The following is a 26,813-nucleotide window of genomic DNA, read 5'->3' on the forward strand; positions in this document are numbered from 1 at the left end:
TAGAAGAAAAGAATGTTTAAGTCTCAAAATAAACCTGTGTATTTTTATTTTCTTAAATTCACCTAATGGAATTAACCAGCTATTTATCCATGTCGTGAGCAGAAATATGGAGTAATGTATAATGACAGAATAGTCTATATAGGTGTGTTTAATAATGAAGATGGCTAATACTGGATAATATGCTTCTTTCACATGCAAAAACATTTTAACATGTAAAAAAGCATACTGTGTTGGGAGGAAAAGGAGCCCTGGAAATGAGGAGACTCAGATAATTTTAGTCTTGCCAGTAGTTAAATTTAGATTCTTAAACAAGTAAATTAATCTGTCTAGCCCAAAGTTTCCTCATCCGTAAAATAAAGGATTGGATGTGATATCTCTGAATTCCTTCCACTGCTCCTAAATTGTGTTGACACTGCCCCTTAAGTAAATCCTACCATCATTGTCTCCTCTCCACCTCCACTGCCTGTCCTGAAGCCTGCATAATTTCTTACCTGAACTACCACAGCTAGTCTCCGTAGCAGCTTCTCAAATCTATCCCCGCCCAGCCATCAAAGAAACCTTTCTAAATGAAAATCGGATCATCTCATGCTTAATGCCCATCAGTGGCTTTCACAGCCCATAGCAGTTGTCATGGCCTGCTTTTATCTGCTCCCTGCCTTTGACTCTTGGGCTCTCCCGTATACATCCATTGTTCTAGGTCTGCTAGACTTGTGCAGTTTGCAGGGTATGACATAGTTTTTGGACTGCCTTAATTCACTCAGGCTGCTGTAACAAAGTACCATTGACTGGGTGAGTTAAGCAATAGAAACTTATTTCTCACAGTTTTGGAAGCTGGGGATCCAAGACCAAGGTGCTGGCCAGTGGGGTTCCTGGTGAGGGCCCTATTCCTGATTTGCAGATGGCCAGCTTGCTGTATCCTCAGATGGTGGAGAGACAGCTCATCTCTGTTATGTCTCTTCTTATACAGGTATTAATCCCATCATGAAGGCTCCACCCTCAAGACCTGGTTATGTCCCAAAGTCTGCACCTCTGAATACTATCACACTGAAGATTAGGGCTTCAGTATATGAATTTGGTGGGAGGACACAAACAGTTCATAGCAAGATTTTGAGAATATTTAGATCAATCTGAAGGTAGAAATTACTCTTATAAAAACTCAAACATGTCATCACTGTTTTGCAGCAGTATGCATGCCATTTTTGAACAGCTTTAATATTTAGATAGGTTTTCCTTATTTTCCAGACAAACCTCTTCCCATGGGATTTTGGGAACTTTGTGCCAGATTTGATATTTGTAATTACCTAGATGGTCATCTTACTGAATAATTGAGGAATGTTTCTGGGTTGAGTAACTTGCCAGCATTAAACAGTTCACTGAGATTCAAAGATGAACCTAGAACCCAGACTTTCTGTTCTCATTCCAGCCCTCTTTTATGTTCATATATAATATACACAGTGAAGCGATCAGTTTTCCTATTTGAATTCACTTCATCATTCTACTTTTTCTTTATAAAATATTGAATTTATCAGGGACTCACATTCTTCATCCCCTGTTCATCAGCTCCTGCTAATTTGTTTCATTAAAACTTCCATGGATTGAGTTGAATCCTATTCTCTAGATAGAGTCAGAAGCAAGCCTTCCTTCTTACTTCCTCCCTCCCCCTTGTCCTTGACTTCATGTAATGAAAGGAAGCAAGAATGATGCCCTAATTCCAAAATGTATTTTCGTTTGTAAGTAAGGTTAGGACATTATTGCCCAGAGTGGGCAATTATCTCTATATACTTTTTTTCTCAACTATGAAGTGCGAAATATAAGCTAAATAATTACTGTGGTTCCTCCCACTATAAAATTTCTATATACTCAGTAGCTCCTAAAATGTTACATTTCATGCAATAGTCATTTAATAAATACTTAGGGAATTGGTATTTAATGGGACAAAATGTCAGTATGGAGTATAAACAGTTCATTGAATTTTATTGTTAATTGCTCACTTTGGGAGAGTAGTATGTGCTATTACTTTTCATAGCAGCTAAAATGAATTATGGAAATATTAGATGTGTTAACTGAATTTTTGTTTTGTTTTGGTTTTTGGGTTGTTTTTTGACACAAAGTCTCACTTTGTTGCCCAGACTGGAGTGCAGTGGCACAGTCTTAGCTCACTGCAACCTCTGCCTCCCAGGTTCAAGTGATTCTTCTTTTTTTTTTTTTTTTTTGAGGCGGAGTTTCGCTCTTGTTACCCAGGCTGGCAACCTCCGCCTCCTGGGTTCAGGCAATTCTCCTGCCTCAGCCTCCTGAGTAGCTGGGATTACAGGCACGTGCCACCATGCCCAGCTAATTTTTTGTATCTTTAGTAGAGACGGGGTTTCACCATGTTGACCAGGATGGTCTCGATCTCTTGACCTCGTGATCCACCCGCCTCGGCCTCCCAAAGTGCTGGGATTACAGGCGTGAGCCACCGCGCCCGGCCTCAAGTGATTCTTCTACCTCACCTACCTGAGTACTGGGATTACAGGCATGAGTCTCCACATCTGGCTAATTTTTGTGTTTTTAGTAGGGATGGGGTTTAACCATGTTGGCCTCCCAAAGTGCTGGGATTATAGGCGTGAGCCACAGCACCCAGCTGTGTTAACCAGTTTTCCACTATAGTGCAACATATATATATATATATATATATATATTTACTATTATTTGCTCTTATCAATAACTTATTGGAAAAACTCTTCTTAAGAATTTTCTGTCTTATCTAGTTATCTTAATTTAAATTATCTTTTAATTCAAAAAAGAATCTGTTTAACTGTAGTTATTTACTTGTAATTATTTATTTGTCATTACTTAAGAGATGTGAAAGTTATTTTTTACCTAAAAATAATTTTTACATTCAGTTTTTTATGTGAATTTTACAATGTGTGTGGAAAATTTTTAAGGTATGTGAGGATGATGAGAGAACTTAGGTTTAGTAGGTCTCTATAGAATTATGTTGGGTTTCCTTACATAAAATATTTTAGAACATTTTTAAGTTCCTAGTGAAACCCAGAAGAATCTGGAAAACTATGTTCTTGGCTAGCACAATACTGAGGGTAGTGAAGGAAAATCAGGAGAACCTTTTAAACTTTTAACATACTCGTAATCAATATCTATGATTTAAAAAAATTCAACATATAATGTTGTTTGAAAGGCAACTAGGTTTAGCTCTTAATTCCTACAGATAATTTATAATCAGGTAATCTCTCTGGTTTTCGTTCTTTTAAAAAATTTCTGTGCTTTTTATTTTATTTTTGTGAACACTGCATCTATTCTTCTGGGTATGTACAAATGGATGCAAACATACCAAATAACAGAAGCTCCACCACAAAAAGCATCAAATTGGATTAGACAGCCTGGAAGGGGCTCTGGGCTGGTAGAAGAAGCTTAAGGTCCTGTCCTGGATTTGCCTGCCTCAGTTATGTAAATGAGTTGGATGGTATTAGACAACCTCTTAAATATGAGTAATTAACTATGGAAAATAAGGTCAGCAAAATCCTGAAATAGAAGAAAGGTTATTTGAATAAAGCAGGAGTCACGGACGACTAACAATTTATAAAGAACAGAATAAGTTGGGTCTCCAGGGTTGCATTTATGCGTAAGGTCATTTCAAATCAAATTAGGAGAGAGGCATTTTCAGAAGTAGTGTCTTGATGTAAAGATAGGTAATTGAAATATTCTTTTGTTTTTCATATTAATCCTCATCAACTGTAGTGCTTTCTATTGACTGTGAAAAATATAAATGGGGGGAAAGAATTAAGCAGCAGAGGGAAACAGTAGATAGTTTATCCTAGAGTGATGTTGAGTCATGGATCGGTCGTATGTGTGAGCCAGAATCTCTCCCAGGAATATAATGTGAGGTATGGGAGGACAGTGTGCAGTCAGTTTGCAGCAACAGTGAGATTTTTGTGGTTCAGCTGGAAGAAAATATATCTGAAAGCCAATAAAAATCATTTTTCACTTCAGTACCCTGGAATTAGCTCTAAGGACATATGTCTTTGGGGACTTCTGTGTGAGATTAGTGGGAAGGCATTTTCTGCATCTAAGGAATAGAAGAGAGATCAAAATAGTTGGATCTGAGATCTCCCAAGCATTCTCCAAATTACTCTCCTTTACTTGGCAGCCAGCCAGCCAGCCCCTTGTGTTTGCAGTGAAAAATGGTGGGGCGGGGAGAAAGAAGAAGCTGGTAGAACAGATTCACAGAACACGAACCAGCCAGGTGAGGAATTGGAAGGGAAGTTTCTACTCTCTTATCTTCTATTTATTTTTTATTTTATGAGGAAAAATATAGGGCATCTCTTAGGTGTTCTGTAAAGGAAAATACATGAATGGCAGAAGCATTTATTGCTTTAGTAAGCCTGTGATTATGACTTGCATGGTATGGTCAACGTCAGATTTAATACAAATTCTTATGTGACAGTATCTGTGGTTTGGAAGAGAGTACTCTAACACTAAGGGTACACTAACAAATTCCAGCTCCATAATTTTCTTGCTCTGTGACTTGAGGCAAGTTACTTCTCTGACCCTCAGTGTCCTCTTCTGTAAAATGGCAATAGTAGTTGGAAATATATCATAGTGTTATTATAAAGATTGTTAATTAATGGATGTAAATATGTCTAAAACAGTGATAGAAGTGTTTGATAAATGCTACCTTTTATTACATAACCCTGTCCTAATATAAACAGCAAAATCGTCAGAATTTCCTGTTTCCTAATTTGCCTATTTAGTTCTCATTTCTGATCTTATATAAAATATTAGATATATCAGAGTGTACCATTTTATTATTGCTTGACTACTGGATACTATTTTATTTCTATTTGTTAATAATCTGAAGAAATCAAGTGGGAAGGGTGATGTTTGGTAGCCTGTTCCCTCCTTAGTGTGTCTGAGTCTCTCACAGGCACATGCTATTGTGTGCGCCATGCCCCCATGTCGGGTTTCTCATTTCGGGCAGGACTGTGGTCTGGACATACTTGTCACCTCCCAGGCAGATAATGGACAACTAAGCCCAGTATTGGGCAGCTGTCTTTCCTGGGCAGGTCAGATTCCAGCCTTCCTCACCTTTACTCATCTTGTTCTTTCCATCCAGGATCATCACCCCTATTCTTTCCCGGAGATGGGCAAACATCTCTTTGTTTTTCTGTTTCTTCTATGGATACATTATTCCTTTAAAAAGCATGGCTTTGACAGTGGTGGGCTTAAGAAATGCCCACTAGAGTATACATTATATTTGGGGGGTATGGTTGTAAATAAAAGGAGTGAAGAAACTGTTTAAGCTTTTTAGGCATGAAGAAAAGAAGTGTGTGTGTGTGTGTGTGTGTGTGTGTGTGTGTTTAAAGACAGGGACACATTCTGAGAAACGTGTCATTAGGCAATTTTATAGTTGTGTGAATATCATAGAGTGTGTTTAAATAAACCTATATGGCATAGCCTACTCTATACCTAGGCTATATGGTATAGACTTTTGCTCCTAGGCTACAAACCTCTACAGCATATTACTGTACTGAATACTGTAGACAATTGTAACACAATGATAAATACTTGTATATCCAAACATAGCTAAACATTCATAGGAAAGGTACAGTAAAAATGCAGTGTCATCTTATGGGACTGCCATTGTATATGTGGTCCATCATTGATAGAAACGTCTTACGTGGTACACTACTGCATATGAAAAAGAAAGTATGCAGTTGCAATGAACTTGGAAAGAGAAGGGCAAATGGAAAGCCTTAGATAAAGGAGACACAGGTAAGCGAAATTGCTTCCAGTTTTATTTTTTCTACTCTGTTTCTACTCATAACACTATTTTTCTTTACTAATTAATTACATTTGTTTTGCATTTTATTTTTTAATTAATAATAAAGGAAGTAAAGGTAAGGTGGAGGGAATTTGTATGAAAATAGGATGATTGGAGGAAGTAACAACATTTTAAAATAAAGAATATATAAAATAGGCAGATTGAGATATAAGGTGACTATTGAAAGTTAACATTATTAAGAATTTACTAATAAATGAGATAATGCTTTTCATTCTAGTAACATTTTTTTCTTTGAGATATATTACTATGAGATATATTACTACTGTTATGGCCATTTACAAATGGATAAAATCAGTTTTGAAGATATATTTCTTTGAGATATATTTCTATGAGATTTATTACTAGTATTATGGCCATTTATAAATGGATAAAATTGGTTTTGAAGAGGCAAAACATCTAAGGTCACAAATTAGTAAGGGGACAGAGCTGGCATGTGAACCCAGGATTTCTAACCACTATAGGGTCAGATCCCCAGAACTCTTAACCATCATTCCCCCCTTTATGAATATATAGAAGAAATGAGCTAAGAAGGAAATATAAACATAATAATAACTGGGGAATAAAATAGTTGAGAAAAAGAAAAATAGTGACAGATGAATTGGTAGAAATGATAGAATGAATGAAAGACTATTAAAAGAAAGACAGGAGGCATAAAAAAGAAGTGGTAACATGGAGAGAAGGTCATATAGCCAAGAACTAATTATTCACACTCATCAGAATGTGAGGAGGTGAATTTAATGAATATGTTCCTTAAATTGTATGTAATTTTGTGTTAAAATTGTATGCAAGAAGGTATAGCTGTATATCACATCACACACTCACTGGTTGGCCTCACAGTTAATAGTTAACTAGTTTGTGCAAAGTGCAAGACTTGGCATTACAGTTACAGAAATACTTTATAGCTCAAGTTGGGAAGAAGAGAGAATTTCATTTTTTAAAGGCTAAACTATAAACAAGGTGGTAAATGTACAATAATAAGCACTAGGTGATAGGGTCTCAGAACAGAAGGGCAGCTCCCTGATGGCCATGTCCCTCAGCTAAATTGTCATGAGGCAAATGACTTGATCTTGGTGTTAAAGAAAGAGAGGAATCTGAACAGAGTGAGAGGAGTGAGGAACACATTCCAAGAACAGTGTCTGCAAACAGAGAAAACAGGTGGAATGGGCCTGGTGTGTTAAGGGTGGGTACATAGACCTGTTTAGCTGGAACAGCCTAAGACTATGGAAGATAAACTCAGAGTCTTAGGTAGGGGCTGGATTGTAAAGGATTTTGAATAATAGACCAAGGATTTTATTCTGTAGGCGATGAAAATCTAACACGTGATAATAGATGCCAGTTGGTGTTTGGGAAGGTTACCATGTTTTACATCTGTTGAACTGTTTGAAATATCTTAAGGTAATTTCCAGTTCTGCGGCATGTAAAGGCGATCACATGCACTTCTGGTTGTGCTATAAATAACAATGCAACCATTTAAAAAATGTGGAATGGCACATCCATAAACACGTTTCTACTTCTATTTTTTAAGGAAAGTCTTCAAAAAAATCTTGATGTTGTGATAAAAATTGTGGCACAGCATTTCAGTGGCATGTTGTATGTTAACTTGAAATTATTCTGAATATTATTAGCAACATGAAAAATATTTATGAAAGTGTTGACTTCAAAAATTAAAAATTTAAGATTGCAACTTCTTTGAAATTATGAGGACACACACACACACGAAGAGATACACACATTCAAACAAGAACTGTAAGGGAAGCCTGATAAAATAAAGATGTGGGTTTGTGAGGAATGTTATTATTTCCCATAGTGTTGTCTAAGATAAAGAAAGATGAGTGATGAATAGGATAAATTGTAGCAGAAGGAGTAAAGTGAGTTAAAAGAGTTGCATTGATCTTTTAGGAACTCTTAACCTGGGTTGTTGAACCTTCTATTGTATGAACAATAGGTGTTTAGGGGTTTCTGAATTTATTGAGTTATGGTTCCATATCTTTCAACAGATTCTAACCTAATGATCAGACAATTAAAAAATATATCAGACTGCCAGGTTTTTAATGTGTCCCCAAAACATCATTGTAACAACTGTAATAAAAGATAATTTGTTATTTTTTTTTCTAAGAACAGGTGGTAAACTTTACAGTTCAGAAAATATTTGAAAATATCTGATTAAAAAGATCTCTTCCAACTAGGGTGATTTTAGTGAGTTTTGTTAAAATAGAATTATGAAGCATTTTTCTATTTTAGTTCTACAAATGAATTGCTTCTGCATTATTCAAATATCGTGCTAGATGTCAGCTGTAAAGTTATTTTAAAAATAACTTATATGTAGTATATTCTTACATAGAGATATATTCTGGAGAGAATGATTCCAGAAAGGGTGTGTGTATGTGTGTTTAAATATATGATGAGAAAGAGGTAGGAAAAATTACCTCAGTACTTGAACACACTTCAGCAATGTGTGACTGTTTGGGAGATTATTACTATAGCAACAGAAACTTAGAGAAAATGGTAATAAGTCTTGTTTTACAAATAATGTTAGAAATGGAAATTATTTGTTCTGGGAACACTGGTTGTATTTCTGTTAAGTAATTGGATGTTACTGGAGCTGGGCAGTCCCAGGGAAGTAGTTAGGTTGAATCATATGAAATTGCTGATATTTGACTTTTTTTGACCTCCAAAACAGCAATTTCGTTTGATCCTTAATATGTTTTCTATTTCTTATAACCTTCTTTTTCTCTCTCCTTATTTCAATCTCTTGTTATATCCTTCCAAATTTCAGTTATGATTACATTATTTATTCTATTCTTTGAATTGTCTGATACATTTTCATGTATACCAAGGTAATTCTCACTAAGATGACTTTAGATGCAATGCTGCAATTAGACATATGTTTTGAATACGATTTGTGTTATATTGACACACCTCATGTCTACATTATCATGATACATATATTAGTAGCTATAAAGAAGCTCTATATAAAGTGTTGCAAATATATAGTACATGAGAAATTCTGGTTCGTTTCAGTTTTTTTTTTTAAAGGCATCCAACGTTTTGACTACTTTCATTCACAGGTATTCTTTTTTTAAGGAATCATTCTTAGTTAACACAAAACCACAGTTCTTTTGTAAAAGCAGTGGTTTGGAAAACCCGTGTATACTCTAAACAAGGTAGGACATGGTGGTAAGGAGATGGTGATTGAAAGAACAAGAAGGAGTGAGCTGAGAATTAATGAATGTGAGATGACTGTCTTCACAAAAAAAAGCAAATTTCAATCTTGGTGTTTTGATAGTGCCCAGATTCAGAAAGTAACTCAGTCTCTACTATGCTCTCGAAATATTGAAAAATGTACCAATTTGCATCAAAAACATTTGTTTCAGTCTTTCCCCTTAACTCAGCATTATGATGCCTTTCTAGAATTTTGGCATTTTGCCTATCAGTAAATTATGAAAAAGCAATAGGATGTCAGTCTGCTGTGCCATCAAATTATCTGTGGGGTTCCTGGGTCTCTGTACAGTATTTACAGAAACAGATGACTCCTGTGGCACTTTCCCCAAATGACATGACACTTAACTTCTCTCCACTATGCAGATCTGCAGTGTTGAGAAACATTCTTTAATGACTGTGAGCTTCTGGGTATAACATAGCATTTCAAGATAGAGGAAATAAATGTTTGGTTAATTCATTTTCCCCCCCTAGTTTATGGGCTACTTTAACAAAAACTTATCTCATGTTCAGCCAGCTAGCTGACATTCTTTTTACTTCCTGTAGAAGAATTTCAAAAGAAAAGCATCAGTCATTTCTGTGCTAGGGGAACTTATAAAGACATTGCAGAAAAAAAACTGGCAATGAATGTGGACTGGGACAATTATAACGGCCTGCTAAATAATGTCAAAAATAAGTATCATGAAGGTAAACTAGCTCAGAGTAGAACTCTTTCATTCTAGATGAAGTCCTGAAAGAATCATCTACTCATCTTTTCATTCATAGATGGTGTCTGTTTTATTTTTATTTATTTTAAAGAAATACATAGCATGTGCTATGTGCCAGGTACCGATATAAGTAATTTATGACTTTTAATTCATTTAATCCTCATAATAGCCTTCTGAAGAAGGTACTATATTATCCTGATTTTACAGATAAGGAAACTGAGGCACATGGGTGAATATACCACACATGCATTACGATGTTTAGAACTATAACATTTGCATAGAAAGTACTTTATTAAAAGCTGAACATTTCTGATTATATCTATTTTTTAAAATTTAGAGATGGGGTCTCACTCTGTTGCCCAGGATGGAGTACAGTGGTCCAGTCACAGTTCACTGCAGCCTTGACCTTTTGGGCTCAAGTGACCCTCCTACCTCAGCCTCCTGAGTAGCTGGTACTATTACAGGTGTGCACCATTACACCCAGCTAATTTTTTTTTTTTTTTTTTTTTTACGTAGAGCCAAAGTCTCACTGTGTTGCCCAGGCTGGTCTTGAACCACTGGGCTCAAGCAGTCTTTCTGGCTTGCCCTCCCAAGGTATTGGGATTACAGGTGTGAACTTCCATGCCCAGCCTATATCTACTTTAATCAAAAAAAAAAAAAAAAAAAAATATATATATATATATATATATATAGGTTTAAATGAAAAAAATATTTCTGTGAAAAAGCACATCTAATATGTTTTGTGTGCTTAAAATGGATACTAAGTTATATCATGTAGAAAATTAGTTACATTCCAGTAATAGATAGGTCTGGACAATCTGAGAGATTGAGGGAAGCAGAAAGCGGCGTGTACATTTTGGTGCCATGAGTCACCTCCCTGGGCCCCCAAAGTGGAACTACCTCTTTCAGAGTGTGTTAAACTGGATGACAAAAGATAATAACCTAATGAGCTTAAAAAGAGATACCTCAAATTCCTTTTTGGAAGACAGAGTTGGTTTTGTGGAAAGAGTAATCATTGTTAGGTCAAGATAAAGAATTAGTTCAAAGGACCTCCTTCTACATGGCAGTCCCAGGAGTCCTGTTTTGGTAGAATAGTATCCATTCTTGTCATAAGATGACAGATTCAGTGATAGATTATGAGGACCCTGTTAAACCCAGTACCTCTATTTACCAAAAATTGTTTTGAGTAGCCCAGTGAGTAACCACTGCCGCAAAGTAACAGGCACAGTGGGAGCCATAGCGGGACATGGGCCTGCAGAAGCATTGCGTGTTTAATGGGTCTGGGACCGTAGTGAAGCAGTGTGCTGAAATAATTCTGATTAGGCTCGGTCAGGCAAGCTGCATAATGAAGACTCGTCTCTCCTCCACTGAGCCCTTACTGTTCAGAGCACAATCACAGTTTAAAGCACCATTTTAAGTAGTCCTTCCACTGTTCTTTAAAATGCAACCTTCTTTCAGGTTGGTGTGTGAGCCTTTTTTATACCTGTGGGAATAGCTAACTGGGAAAAGAAAAGGTTATGTTAACATATTAATAGGAAAACATGGGCAAATTCTTCTTTCCAATGGAAATGCGTATTTAAATTTTATAAATGCACTTTAAAGAAATGATTGGAAAATACCAAAAGGGGTAATACTATAAATCATACTGTCTAGCCTGATTTCTGTTATCAGTAGTATGTGTTGTATCAGTGACTAGGCAGCTGATTATTTTCTGTTTCCTATCAGCTGGTACCACTAGTAACACATATACATAGCAGTAGATATATAATCAAGAGGAAATAAGTGTAAAGACTTCCCTCCCTACTTCTTTTATCTTTTGAAAGAATGAGAATAAATCAGAAAATGATTTCCATTTTTCAAGTTTTTATTAGCTAAATTGAAGCTCATTGGGACATATTAAGCAGAGAAATGGATGTGCAGAGATAGGAGCCAGTCGGGATTCTCTGATGTCTCTACTTGGTTGGGTTTCAGAGGTCATGTGATTACAGTCATTGTTGATCTCTCTGACAATATGCTTTGAAGGAGATTAGGTTACATGTTGATTGTGCTTTTGTGAAGAAGGGCTTTATTCTAAGCAGGTCTTTAAGAAATACTGAAAAGAGCTTCAAAGAAATATATTCACCCATTGTTCACACAACAGTCACTGTAATAAATGCAGAACAGATTTTCGCGTTTGTTCTTAGGAGGTGAATAAGTGTAATTGAAAATACAGTAAATGGACACTTTCAAAACTTGAATCATAGCTAGTGAATGACTTATAAACCTGCTTCTCTTGAAGTTTTTCCAGAGAACCTTAAAGCTTGAAAAGCAATCATTAGAAGTTTAAGTAAAATAAGTGGTTAAGGATTTGTGGCAGCTCCAACAATGAGGTCCTACTGGACATAATACATTTTAAAAATACCTTCTATTACTTTTTAAAGGTCTTATCATGAAATATAATCCTAATGTATTTAGCACTCTAATGAAAATACCAGCTCACTACTCATTATTTATCTGTGTACTTATGTGCCAATAGCATCTGGCTTAGAAGAAGAATAATAAGCAACATTTTAAAATTCTTACAGCTTGAACGGGTGAATACTCATGACAATGGGTACTAGAGAAGCCCAAGAGAGGAATGAAATTCAGAAATCAACAGATAGAGGGAAAAAAATGAAGAAAAATAGTTATATTTATTTTTACTGAGATCTTAAATTAACTGAATTAAATAGACTTTCTAGGCTACCATGAAAGAAAAGTCAGAAATGACAGTGTGAGTCATTGAACAGCAGGTTCTACCATCTATGTGATATAGGTTCTGAGGCTGAAATAAAGAAGCCAATCTCGGCAGTTATTGTGTCTTGTCAAAAGGAATAGAAACCCAGATAGGCATTCTAAAATGTTATTTTGAGTTAGTACAAGATTTAAAAAGAAAGAAGAAACTATGTAACACCCTTACAATTTTCCCCTCATAGGTGAAAATATGGCAGTTACTTTCTTGAAGCAAGATTACCAAATCATAACCTATTGTGTATTTTGCTAAATCATTTTGAGCAACCAAACAGATTTTTCTTGCTTCTAAATGGATACGAAGAAATGTTTAACCCCCATTGTATTGCCACAAAGCCAGGCTGATCACCCTGGGAGGCCTGGGAGGTCTGAGCAGCTTTGGATTGGCTGTCAGGAGCAGGACTTTAACATTTTACTGCACATGGGCCAGCCACAGCAGGGTTCAATTGCCAGTGCTTTTATCTGCAGAAATGTGCTGGGATGGGCACTTTGTTTAAAATTTCCCTTTGCTACTGGAAGGAAATGGAAAGCAGTAAGATAACTTCATTTGTAAGGTAATATCTGTGCTTGTTTATGTACTTTATGGAAAGTAATATTTGACAGTTCTGGGATCAGTTGATTTTTGTTCCTGCTCTCAGGTATCCTTTTAATGATTTGTTTAAAACTGAAGCCCAAATTAGAATTGTATTGTTATAATTGAATTGTAATGCTATAGGTGTATTCCACCTATAACAGCTTGTCTGAAGCTTGATATTCTCTGTTCATTGATTTGGTTTTATTTCATGTGCCATTGGTTAGTGGAGTTTGTTTCACATAGCTTGTTTAACACTTAAAAGAAGAACTTTGGCAGGGCATCTGACAGATATGGTCTGACTATTTTTAGTAGCAAAATGTGAACATTATGTAAAGAGAAATTAAGTGCTAGTATGTTTGTCATTAGGGTACATCTACAACCGTGTTAAGGTGTAATTTTAATGCTTTTGTCATTCTTTGTGTGGATATTTGCTTTTAATGGTCTCACAGACCATTTTCATAGTACCTTAAGGCAATTTTCTAGTAGGCCTTATTCTCCCTTGTTTTCTGTGTGCCTGATGTTTTTAACGATATTATAATGCTTTTTTGTGTGCAAAGTATAGCATAAACTTTACTCATGTGCCTTTTTTATTGAAAGCAGAACCTATTGTCATTCTCTCTGCACTATCTCGAGAGTTTTCCTTAGTTTTTTTGTATTGATTCTCCTGTATTCCAGAGAGTTCAGTGGTCAAGAGGATGAGAAAAGGTGGATTAAGGGCACATTTAAAAAAAAAAATCATAATTGGATGTGTTAGCTTTAGCTCTTGAAACATCTTCAAAGACCATCTGTAAGATTATATTCCATCCTTCTCAGTTCTTTGAACCTCATAAAATGAAACATGGTGTGGTTATACCTAGTGCAACCAAGCTAATATCTTGAAACCAAAGTTTTGCATCTTTAGAAACACCCCTTAAAATACTCGTTATCTGACAGCTGGACACGAAACTGTCTGTTTAATGTTTAAGTGCATTAAAGACACTCTGCTGTTTTCCTAGGGCAGATTTTCTATTTCTGTTCAGATTTTCCATGAGCAATAACAAAATCTGATGAAAGTCACCAGAAAAATAACTTACATTTGTATATAGTGCTTTATAGTTTGCACTATTCGGTTCAATCCTCTTAACCATCCTCTGCAAAGAGAGCAGGTCTTATTAGCCACATTTTAAAGACGAGATAAGTGATATTTAGAGAGACTAGCATGAGCAGCGTGCCTCAAGCTACCCGGCTAGAAATAGGCAGAGCTGAATTCCCACCCAGGCATTCGAACCAGTGTCCTTTCCAAAATGCTGTGTTGGCTCCATGTGCTGGATGTTTGCTTTAAAGATCAGACTGTTTGAACTAAGCCTCTTAATAGGAAGGCTCTGGCAACAGCTGGTGTTAGGTAGATTAAAAATAAAATCAAAGACTGGTTGGAAAGTAGAATAATCAAGAGAGTGAGGGAGAAGGGAGAAAGATACCAAAATAACCGAGTGTTGTTTAAAGAAGTGCAGGATAAGGGCAGCATGATACATGGGTTTTATGATTGCCTCTTTCCTTAAAAAGGGTTCCTATCCCTCAGGGCTGCTTTCCCTTGTTCCTGGTCTCTTTTGAGAAATTTGCTATGCATCATCACCACAGGCCACTGTGAATTATGAATAGGAATCTAGGGCATTTTCCCCAAACTTAATGTCTATATTTCATGTCCAGAAAATGAAGGATCAAATCTGTAAACCTTCCCTTTATAATATATATGGCCTAGGTCTCATGTTTATTTATACAGTATTGAGAATAATATTTATTTCTGCTATTGAGTTTCATTCACTTGCCATGTCTTCCTTCTTTTCATTCTAAATTGTCTTGCTCTTCAAATGACTATGCTTTTTAGTTTGATTCTGCTACTTTGTCAACCCAGTTCTCTGAATTTCCTGATTATACTCTGATTTTCATGGTTTCTTTCCATTTTTCTCAGGAAATCTTACTAGAGATACTGTATTGTGTAATACTTAGCCTTACCCTGAAGTTCAAGTGAAAACTGAAATGCTTTTTGAACCCTGGCCCCAGTTGAAATACTTACTGCCATGTCACTGATATAAATAAGGTTGTAAGAATACTCTCTTACTTGGTTCTTTCTTTAGTATTCAAAATGTCTTTATAACTGGGAAGTTCTTATTCAATTCAGTTGTCTTTGATAGCAATGTACCCCTCAAACCAGTTCTGTTCATCCTGTTATATATGATTTTTTGAAGCAAAAAATGAATTATATGTATCTTTTTATATTAACTTTGTATGTCTTATTGAATACAAAATATATGTAAGTTTAGATTTTTACACATACATTTGATTTTTTTTTTTTTTTTTTTTTTTTAATTGCATTTTAGGTTTTGGGGTACATGTGAAAAACATGCAAAGTTGTTGCATAGGTGCATTCATGGCAGTGTGATTTGCTGCCTCCCTCCCCCTCACCCATATCTGGCATTTCTCCCCATGCTATCCCTCCCCAACTCCCCACCCCCCCGCTGTCCCCCCTCCCCCCCAACAGACCCCTGTGTATAGTGCTCCCCTCCCTGTGTCCATGTGTTCTCCTTGTTCAACACCCTCCTATGAGTGAGAACATGTGGTGTTTGGTTTTGTGTTCTTGTGTCAGTTTGCTGAGAATGATGGTTTCCAGGTTCATCCATGTCCCTACAAAGGACGCGAACTCCTTATTTTTAATGGCTGCATAATATTCCATGGTGTATATGTGCCACATTTTTCCTGTCCAGTCTATCATCGATGGGCATTTGGGTTGGTTCCAGGTCTTTGCTATTGTAAACTGTGCTGCAATGAACATTCGTGTGCATGTGTCCTTATAGTAGAACGATTTATAATCCTTTGGATATATGCCCAGTAATGGGATTGCTGGGTCAAATGGAATTTCTATTTCTAGGTCCTTGAGGAATCGCCACACTGTTTTCCACAGTGGTTGAACTAATTTACACTCCCACCAACAGTGTAAAAGTGTTCCTATTTCTCCACATCCTCTCCAGCATTTGATTATTTTTAAATTAACATTTATTCATTTTTCTATTGAAGATTACAAAAAAATTTAATCAGATACTCAGCACTCAGATACATTATTCTGAGTGATGATAAAAATATTCTAAAGATTTAAAGATTGACTAGTACATAAAACTATAAAATTGTATGTAAATGTCTCCCCCTCAAATTATTTTCCCCAAGGTAAATACTCTTACTCATCTTTTGTATATCTTACCAGAGATACATTCTATGCATCTAGTTGCCAAAACTGATTTTTTCAAATATACAATTTCAAGTCACTATTATCTGATCACTTTGTGAAATTAATTCACTAATTCAACAAATATTTACTAATGCTCTGTGTTAGGCGTTGTTCCTAGGCACTGGGAATACAGCATGAACAAAACAGACAAAAATCCCTGCTTTCATGAATCCTCCATTCTGGCACATTAGATAAAAAAAAAAAAAATGAATCAATAAGACATGCAGTAGGTTAGGGAGTGGTTAAGTGTTAAGGAGAAAAATAAAGCAGAGAATGGAGGTAGGGCATCTGATGTAGGTTACCTTTTTTGACAAGGCAGCCAAAGAAGTCTCCAAAGGGCTGACATAAAATAAAAGCCCTGAAGATGAGGGGCAAGCAATGTAGATACTGGGAAGAATCGAAGCAACAGATTGGAACTCCAAGATCCAGGAAGAAAAAAAATCTTTTTTAAATGTCAAAAGGTAGGTTTTTTTAATGAGTTCCCAAGATGAAGGAAAGAGAGATAATTCATTCAGAGTAATAATCACTTAATAAGGATCATATGCCACTTCATTTATAGAATGATAGTTCTTATTCTTAATTATTCTGCAAATAAGGAAACCCAGATCAAGAGTGAGATTACTTTCACCTACCTAGAGAAGATACCATGGTAATCCAAGAACTTTCTGGTTACACATTTTTTGTCCTCCATTGGTTCTGAAGTTGCCAAACTTTTTTTTTCTAGATTAGTTGAAAAGACTAATGTGTTTTCTTTCTTTTCCCACAAGAGCCATTTCCAGAATCTTCCCTTTGAGTGTAGCCCTTGCCACCAGCTTTCTAGAGAACATGGAATTATGCTTGAATGAAGCCACCTCCTTTCTATTTGGTGAAGGGAGTGTCCATTCCTATTGTTTTTAAGTAATCAGGGCCTCAAGGTACATAGGTTTGCCTGGCACGTGGTGTCTGATTACACTGGACATAGCTAAAGCTGAAAAAAAAGAAAAAAAAAAGTACAGTATCAAATATTGCACAAACAGGAATTAAAAGTCAGTGAGCATTTCTTTGGCTACTGTGGAAATAAGAGCATATGGAAGCAGGTTGATAATTTGCTTCAAAAATGGTTTTGTGTACTGCTATTGGGACTTAATTAACTCAAAATACAAACAGATTTTGTAGACATTATTGAAAGTGGAAGCTGTTGAGCTCATCCCAGTCTTCTAAACCTCGTCCTGTTCCTCCTCACCACCCAGCCCCCAACTGGACAGGGAGGCTTCCACGTTGCCTTCATCCATTCTGTGATGCAGAGCCTGTTGAAGAAAAGCAGGTGTCTTTACTGAGAACTTCAACAGAATCTCGTCAAGTCATTTGTGGTTTTGAAGCCTAGTTTACTTGCTGATTTGACTACACCCAAATTTGGCATTGTAACACAGGGAGGGAAACATCACACACTGGAGCCTGTTGGGGGGTGGGAGTCTAGAGGAGGGATAGCAGGGGTTGGGGGAATAGGGGAGGGGTAGCATTAGGAGAGATACCTAAAGTAGATGACGGACAGGCTGATGGATGTGGCAAACCACCATGGCATGTGTATACCTCTGTGACAAACCTGCACACTCTGCACATGTACCCCAGTGCTTAAAGTATAATAATATTAATAATAAAACACATTAAAACATTATCCAATGTGAGGACAAGCATTATTATTGACAGAGAGGAATCAGGAAGGAAAGCCTTTAAAGGAAAAAAGTTTCCTTAGGGAATGAAGTAATTCGAGAAACCACAGTTAGATAGAGATGAAGGGTGTGTTTAATAATTGAAAGCATGAAACTCTACCCATGCACCCCACAGGATCATGCCACTAACCTCTGCTTTGGACTATTGTAAGAGCCTTTTATGTGATCTTCCTGTCTCAGTCTTCCTCCCCTTCAGCCTATTCTCAACACAGCCTGCTCCACCCTTCAAAACGGAAGTCAGGTCATGTCACTCCCCTGCTCAGGACTCCTCCAGGACTTCCCCTTTCACTCAGTGAAAGCCAGAGGTCTTGCCCTGGATCATGTGGTGCCCCATTCCATGTCTGACTTCATCTCCCACTGTTCTCCCACTTGTTGCTCATCTCAGCCACCTGGCCTCCTTGCCGTTCTAAGACAGGCAAAGAGATTCCTACCTTACGGGCTTTGGATTTGCCCAGAACTTTGACCCTACATGCAAAGCCCTTTCCCAGTGGCTCTCACACTCATGGCACTCAAGTCTCTACTCAAATTACAGCTTCCAACAAGGTTTCTTCCCTGACCATTGTACTTAAAATTGCAGCCCCTCTCCATCTTTGCACTCTGTTTTCTCACCATACTTGATTTTTTACAACCTAAAACACAGTATTTGTATACTTATTTTAATTACTATTTATCTTCATCCACTAGAATATAAACTATTGAGTACAGGGATTTCTGCCTGTATTATTTAATGCTATCTCCAGCACCTAAGACAGTGCCTGGTACATAGGACAGTGCCTGGTACATAATAGGTACTCAGAAACTATTTGCCAAATAAGGAATGGCTAGTGCAAATTTAAGTGGGAAAAAGAACTTGCTTTCTCTAAGAGTAATAAAAGTCTGGGCATTGCACAATAAAAATAAAATTCTTAAAATGAAAGAGATTTGGTGTACACACAGCTTATTACTTACAGGCATGTTTCCTGGGTGAGCTGGATACTTGATTCAAAAGGATAAGCCTTGGATACCTTCAATTTCATGCTTAAATGCAAGTGATGCTGGGGAATTGCAATGAAAATGATGAAAAAAAGTGGAAATTGAATGGTGGAAATAGAAATTGGTTGTTTTGCATCCAAAGTAACGATTTTCAAAGCAGAGGAATTGAATAACAAATACATTAACAAAAACAATGTCTCTGAAAATGCAAACTTCATTCACATTCTGATCAGTGCAGTTTTTCAAGCTCAGTGATCCAAGGTCAGAGGGCACTTGTATTAGCATAGACCTCGCTTTGTTAATTCACCTCTGACTAAAACCTCTGAATTCCAATGACAATAAAACCAAGCTCTCATAACACCGGTAACATTTATACAGCACTTAGGCAATTCCTAAATGAATTGTCCCCAGAGACCGTGAGAGATAGGTCAGGATTATTAACCCCATTTTGTACACAGAGAGGAAATAATTTGCTTAATGTCATCTGGTAAGCTATTTAATTCATAATTTGATTGCTTTATTTATAATAATGGCTTGTTTCATACAGGCCATGTTACATTAAAGATAGCCTCTTTAAATGGGCAGCTTTATATTTGAACTTAACTATAGTTAGCAATCTGCAACTGATAATATTCCAGATTTCTTTAAGATCAGTGTTTCATGATCTTAAAATGAGAGACCGATTTAGAGAATTGAGTGGTCAGAGACTCCCAAAGCCATTTTGATATTGAGCAACATTAGGCCACTCGCTTCAGATTTGACACTACTGAGATATCTATAATGGCAGGCTTAGGTGTGATTGGGAAGACTCCCAAACCATAATTTAAATCCTTTTAGAATTCCATTGCCTTTTTTATGCTCATAAAGTTCCATTTGGTTCAAAAAATCAGTGTAACAAACTGAAAATCAGTGTTTGCACAGACAACTAAGAACTAGAGACAAAGTCCTCATTAGGAGGTCCCAAGTCCCAACCAATAGAAAACGTGGGATAAACATCACTGAGGCTACATCAGAGTCGTATTTGGAACCCACTTAATTTTGTTTCTGCTGTGGTTCATTCCTTTTTCTTTCCAGAACAGTACTATGAAAAGACCTCAAATTCAGTTCAATGAGCTTGTCAAATATTCAGGAAGTTGTGAGGAAATATAAAAGTGAGGGGACTACTTGTAAGTTCATGCCTGTATCAAGGGAAGACTAGAAAACTAGAACATCTAAAAAGAATTTTGAACCAAAAATCACTTGCCAGCTTTGAAAAAAAAAAAAAAGGAAGAAATGTCTAGTCTTTATCCAACTGTTTGGAAGTTTCTCAAAACCTCGTCTCATTTCATCTTTATAATGAGATTTATTTACTGCCAACAGCAACAAAAAAAGATGCACAGCCAAATTATAATTTTAATTTTTTAAAAAAGTCTTTCTCTCCTTCCTTTTAAGGAAATGCATTTATTCTCCTTCACTGTTCCTGAATCTGATTTACGATATTTTTATGCCTGTCTTTACATCTGGTTTATTATTTTTAACACCTGCTAGGATATGAGCTACAGTTTTTATACCAATGGCCAATTTAATTGGGCATATAAAAATTTGTTTGAAAGAAGAATTTTGCACATGAAATTTTTAAAAGGTTTTGTATGCAGTTACGTTAAAATTGGTCAGACCAAAGTGTAAATGGATACAGCAATAAAATTACTAGGTCTTAAATCAAACCAGATTAAACTTTAAAGTTAAGATCTTTGTGAGCCTCAGTCTCAAAAACTGATGGTCGTAGAGGCCTCTTTGCAAGTAGGTCTTAGTTCCTAGGACGTATAAAAATAAGGGGACTTTGGTAGATGATATGGTTTGTATGTTTTGCCCGCCCTAAATCTCATGTTGAAGTGTGATCCCCAGTGTTGGAGGTAGGGCCTAATGGGAGATGTTTGGCTCATGGGGGTGGATCTGTCATAAATGGCTTGGTGCCTTCTTTTTGATAATGAATTACTGTAAGATCTGATTGTTTCAAAGCATCTGAGACCTACCCTAGTGTCTCTCACTCTCTTGCCAGGTGACACACTGGTTCCCCTTCTTGTGCCATGATTGTAAGCTTCCTGTACAGCCTGTAGAACCATGAGCCAAAAATAAATTTCTTTTCTTCATAAATTATCCAGTCTCAGGTATTCCTTTATAGCGACGGAAACAAACTAGGTTACACAGTAGGTTGTAATAAAATGTGGCTAAAGCATCCTTGGGAACATTTCTCTGGCTAAACACATTGCATTCTTAATGTAGTGCAAGCAGAAAAATGAGTTGACAGATTTTAATTGTATAAATGACAATTTGGTTAAAAGATGAATTATGCAAATTATATGAGCCAAACCTATACAACTTTTCTGAATTTGAATGATAGTCTAGAGTTGTACTGTGTTGTTTAGGGGTCACATTAGTTCACTGTGCAAGTGAAAGTTTGGTGTTTCCTGTCCTTGTTTTTATCCAGAATCTGAAATGCACAGCAATGTCTGTCATCTACTTATCAAGTATTTACATCTTTGTAAATGAACATAGTGAGCAACCTGATTGTATGCAAAGCATAGAATTATTCTTACTGCCTTATATATTTTCTCTTAGCACACAGTATTATGCTGGTCTGAATTATTTGTCCGACTCAACAGTATATATTACATTGATCATCATACTTTAAGGGAAGAAATGTTGTATAGGTGTTCGATTCTTTGTTCCAGTTCTTAGATATTAATCAAATTTGTACAACAATTAGTTGTTTCTCTTGTCATTTTATGTGTCAATGAGACATACCTAAGTAATCATATTTTATGAAGTTTAATATAATTTATTTAATCAAATAGTTTCACTGTTTTGTTTTTAAAATATTTCCTTTTTTCCTTTTTTTTGAGACAGAGTCTAGCTTTATCACCCAGGCTGTAGTGCAGTGACGTGATTTTGGCTCACTGCCACCTCTGCCTCCTAGTTCAAGTGATTCTTGTGCCTCAGACTCCCAATTAACTGTGATTATAGGTACCTGCCAGCACACCTGACTAATTTTTATATTTTTAGTAGAGACAGCGTTTTACCATGTTGTCCAGGCTGGTCTCAAATTCCTGACCTCAGGTGATCCACCCTGCTTGGCCTCCCAAAGTGCTGGGATTACAGGTGTGAGCCACCATGCCTGGCCTAAAATATTCACTTTTAAACAGTATTAATCAAGTGTGGGCAACTTAATTTACTAGGCTTGCAAACATCAAATTCAGATTCATTAGTAGATTATATAATAGGACCTTAAGATACCTTTTTTTTTTTTTTGGGACAGAGTCCAGCTCTATCCCCCAGGCTACAGTAAAGTAGCTCACTGCTGCCTCAACCTCCTCCTAGGCTCACGGAGTCCTTGCCTCAGCTTCTCAACTAGCTGGGACCAGAGGTGCATGCCACCATGCCCAGATAATTTATTTTTATTTTTCACAGAGACAGGGTCTTCCTGTATTGCCCAGGCTGATCTTGAACTCCTGGGCTCAGGCCATCCTCCTGCCTTAGCCTCCCATAGCGCTCAGATTACAAGCATGAGTCACTGTTCCTGGCCCAAGAGACTATGTTTGATCAACACCAAATAATTAAAAATTGGGGTGCTGTTAATAATTTTTTTATCTTATCATTAATCTTTGGTATATGAAACACTATCAAAAAGTGTTTTTTATAACTGTATAGGAATACACTTGTAGTTCCTCCCTTCATTTTCAGTTGGTAGTTTTTAAATTGTTAGAGCAGCAAAATAAGTATTATTTTTGATCAAATCATTCCTTTTCTACCCTCAGCCTTCTTAAAATACATCAATGGCTTCCCATTGCCCTCAGGATAAAGGCTGAAAGAACTATAGGGCTCCGAGTGGCCAGGCCTCTCCCTGCTTTGCCAACCTTATCAGACCTGTCTCTCTTGTCCCCTGGTTTGCCCCTTCTCTTTTTGGGCCCAATTAAATTGTACATTGGCATCAAAACTATCGCACATCATTCCTTCCCCAACCCTGTAAGACCTCAGCTCGGTCATCATTTCCTTAGAAAAGTCTGACTTTGACAAAGCCAGTTTCCATCACCACACATTCTAGGAGCACCACACACCCCTGCCTTAACAACTTTTCAAAATTGGTATTTTTAGATCCATTTCTGTGATTATTCATTCAATATCTATCTTCTGCCATTGACCATAAGCTTCATGAGGCCAAGAAGAGTCTGGTTTTCTAAGGCTTTCACTTCTTTTTCAACTTTGTATTTCTGATGCTCAGCATAGAACTTGGCAAATGATAGGTGGTTAATAAATGTATAGTATAATGAAGTAATAAATAAATGCTCTATGAGGGCAGGGATTTCTTCTATTCTGTTCATTACTGAATCCTTAGTGCCCAGAACAGTGCCTGAGCCATAGCAGTTGGTCACTAAATATTTGTTGAATAAATGAGTGCTTTCCTAACTTCTCAAGGACACAGAAAGTATTAATGGAGGAGTTTAGGGTGTAAGTTGAATTGTTTTCCTACAGATATCCTATCTATTAACTTACAGAGTTGGAAGGAAGTTTATAGCCGTTTTCCTTTTTTATTGTGGTAAAATATACCTAACACAAAATTTGAGATTTTGACAATTTTTAAGTGTATAGGTCAGTAGCATTAGGTACATTCATGTTGTTGTGTGACCATTACCATATCCATCTTAGAGAATTTTTCATCATCCCAGATTGAACCTCAATACCAATTAAACAGTGAATCTTCATGTAGTTGTAGACTTATAGAACATTTTTTTATTTGCCTTAGAATCTTTCTTCACACTTTATATAGAAGTCTGATTTGTAAAATACGTAAACATGAACTGCTTTTGCTTCCTAAATAGGGTTGTGTGCCTCGACTTCGTTTGTTTCATTCTATATCTTGGTAGGTGGCAACATCATCTGGAGGCTGTTCCAGGACTAGGATGCCTGGGGCAGACTGGAATTCCCAGGGCCACACCAAAGTACATCTGCTCACCCATGAGTGAAACCTTATTTTCTGTATTGAGAACCAGGGGTCATCTTTGTTTCCTCTTTCTCATCACCACCTTCTCTACACACACATGCACACACACACACACACACTCACAGTCACTCTCCCAAGACTCAGCTGCTCGAGGATTGGAATCATGAGTTACTTATCTATATTCCAAGTGCTCTTTTGTGTTTGTTGACAGTGTGTTTTCCACCCTGTGGATGAGAAACATTCCTGATGTTACTTTGAGAAAGGGAATTTGACAACCTCACAAAGTTGCATATTTCGTTGTTTAACCATCATAATCTCAGAGACATTATTTCACCATGTTGACTATTGTGTGGCCTGGGACCACATGCATCAGAGACCCCTGAGGCTGCCTATTAGAAAAGTCAATTTCCAGGTCCTTGCTAAATTTGCAGACTCAGATTCTCTCAAAAACTCTATTTTCAATCTTCCCCATTCCCTCCCTCCTTCCCTCCTTCTCTCTCCCTTCGTCTTTTCCTTCCTTCTTCCTTTCTTCCTTTCTCTTTCCTTCCTCCCTTCCTTCCTCCCCTCCTTCCCTCCCTCTTCTCTTTCTTTCTTTTTTCTTTCTTTCTTTCTTTTTCTTTCTTTCGCCTTCTTTCCTCCTTCCTTTCTTTCTTTTTTTCTTTTCTCTTTCTCTCTCCCTCCATCCCCCTCTTCCTTCCTTCCTTCCTTCCTTCCTTTCCCCTCCCCTCCCCTCCCCTCCCCTCCCCTCCCCTCAAGCTGGAGTGCAGTGTCACCATCTCGGCTCACTGCAACCTGGGTTCCAGTGATTCTCCTGCCTCAGCCTCCCTAGGAGCTGGGACTGCAGGTGCCTCCACACCCAACTAGTTTTTGTATTTTTAGTAGAGACAGGCTTTCACCGTGTTGCCATGCTGATCTCAAACTCCTGACCTCAAGTGATGCACCTGTCTCAGCCTCCCAAAGTGCTGAGATTACAGGCAGTCATGAACCACCGCACCTGGCCTCAGTCTTCCCCATTTTCTTAGATATGCTGTTACTTTTTAGCCATCACACAGGACCTTCTGTATTTGTTTTATATTCAGTGAACTAGAAAAATAGTTTCTCACTATCTGCCATATAAAATTTTTAGAACCTTCATATATTCATTGACAGTTTAACTAGACTCCTTTAAGCTTTTTCTTCCCTAGGTGAAGTCAACACTGTTACTTTAACTGTTTCTATTAAGGACTTATTTAAAACCCTTTAATCAGTTTTGCTCTACTGCTCTGAATACACTCATATTTAAAATTAAATCTTCCTCTTAGATTATAGACATAGAAAAACAACCAGTGAGGATAAAATTTCATTTAAGATTTCTGTTATGTTCACAATATACTGACTCTGTTAGATGGGGAAGAGCTAGCTGTTCTAACAAACCCCCAAACTGGAAATGTCACACAATTAGAGTTCCCTCTCAGCTCATGTAACAGTTCACTGTCAGTGATATAGACCATGAATGTGGAGGGAAGGCTCTCTACTCTTGACCCAAGCTGACAAAGGCCATGCCTTGCAACTTCTCAGGTTACACTGGCATTGACATACAGCCAGAAATGGAGAGATAGGAGGGGTAGGAAAGACACATTTTCTTCTTAAACATCTGAACAAAGAAGTGACACACATTAGCTCTCTTACACATTACAGTCATACCTAGACACAAGGCGAGCTGGAAATGTAGACCCTGGACAGGAGCTTCTTCCCCACTGCCACCTTATGTGACAGAAGGGGGCATCACTTTTTGTCAGACAGCTAGCCATTACTGAACACTGAACTTCTAGGTTTCTATTTATACTTTCATGAAACCGTGAGGTATACCAAGCACTAAAGTCTCAGTCTGTTTTGTGCAACAGAGTAGTATAGACTAGGTAATTCATAAAGAAAATAAATGCATTTGGCTCATGGTTTGGAGGCAGAGAAGTCCAAGGTCAAGGACCTGCATCTGGTGAGGGCCTTCTTGCTACATCATCCCATGGCAGAAGGCAGAGAGATGAGAGAGGGCAAGAGAGAGTGTACATGAAAGCAAGAGGAGGAGGAAAACAGAACTCACTTTTATAACAAATCCACTCTTGTAATAACAAACCTACTCCCACAATATTGACGTGAATCCATGCATGAGGGGAAAGCTCTCATATGAATTTTTTTTTTTTTTTTTCTGAGACAGAGTCTTGCTTTGTCGCCAGGCACCAGGCTGGAGTGCAGTGGCATGATCTTGGCTCACTGCAACCTCTGCCTCCCAGGTTCAAGCAATTCTCCTGCTTCAGCCTCCTGAGTAGCTGGGACTACAGGCGCATGCCACCACGCCCAGCTAATTTTTGTATTTTTAGTAGAGACAGGGTTTCAGCATGTTGACCAGGATGGTTTCAATCTCTTGACCTCGTGATCCACGGCCTCCCAAAGTGCTGGGATTACAGGTGTGAGCCACCACACCCGGCCCTCATATGAATTTTGTAAAGCACATTCAAACCATAGCAACTATGTGCCATGGAAGACTACAATCATGTATATGACAACATGGTTTCCAGCACACTGACAGTAAGGTGGTGTATATCCAACATGCCCTCTATCAGTGTAATTTCCTTACTATTTGATGTTTGCATCAGTCTACAAGATGGCAAATCATAGTGTCACTTGAGACAGTCAGATGCTTCTGTGAGTGATCAGTCTACAGTCTTCAAGGACCAATGTGTTAATTTCTCTGAAAGGTAAAGCATGGTCCACAAGCTGCTTGCTAGAATGGATCCCTTCTTGCTCCTC

General features: G+C 37.4%; 1 protein-coding gene across 36 annotated transcripts in view; it reads left to right on the top strand.

The window, feature by feature from the left end:
- The window catches only part of NRCAM (neuronal cell adhesion molecule), a 321,862-nt gene that overhangs the window by 119,732 nt on the left and 175,317 nt on the right, over window positions 1–26,813 (top strand). For 3 of the 36 annotated variants that reach the window (XM_064374455.1, XM_064374469.1, XM_064374478.1), the window contains exon 1: window positions 12,983–13,088. The exons of the other annotated variants lie outside the window; for them this stretch is intronic. The gene's annotated coding sequence lies outside the window, so the exon portion shown is untranslated. Of the gene's footprint in view, window positions 1–12,982; window positions 13,089–26,813 lie in introns of those variants that run through there. 36 annotated transcript variants of the gene reach the window in all.

Source organism: Aotus nancymaae, unplaced genomic scaffold, assembly GCF_030222135.1.
Source record: "Aotus nancymaae isolate 86718 unplaced genomic scaffold, 86718_ANA_hifiasm-v0.15.2.pri h1tg000002l, whole genome shotgun sequence".
In the NCBI taxonomy this organism is placed as follows: Eukaryota; Metazoa; Chordata; class Mammalia; order Primates; family Aotidae; genus Aotus; species Aotus nancymaae.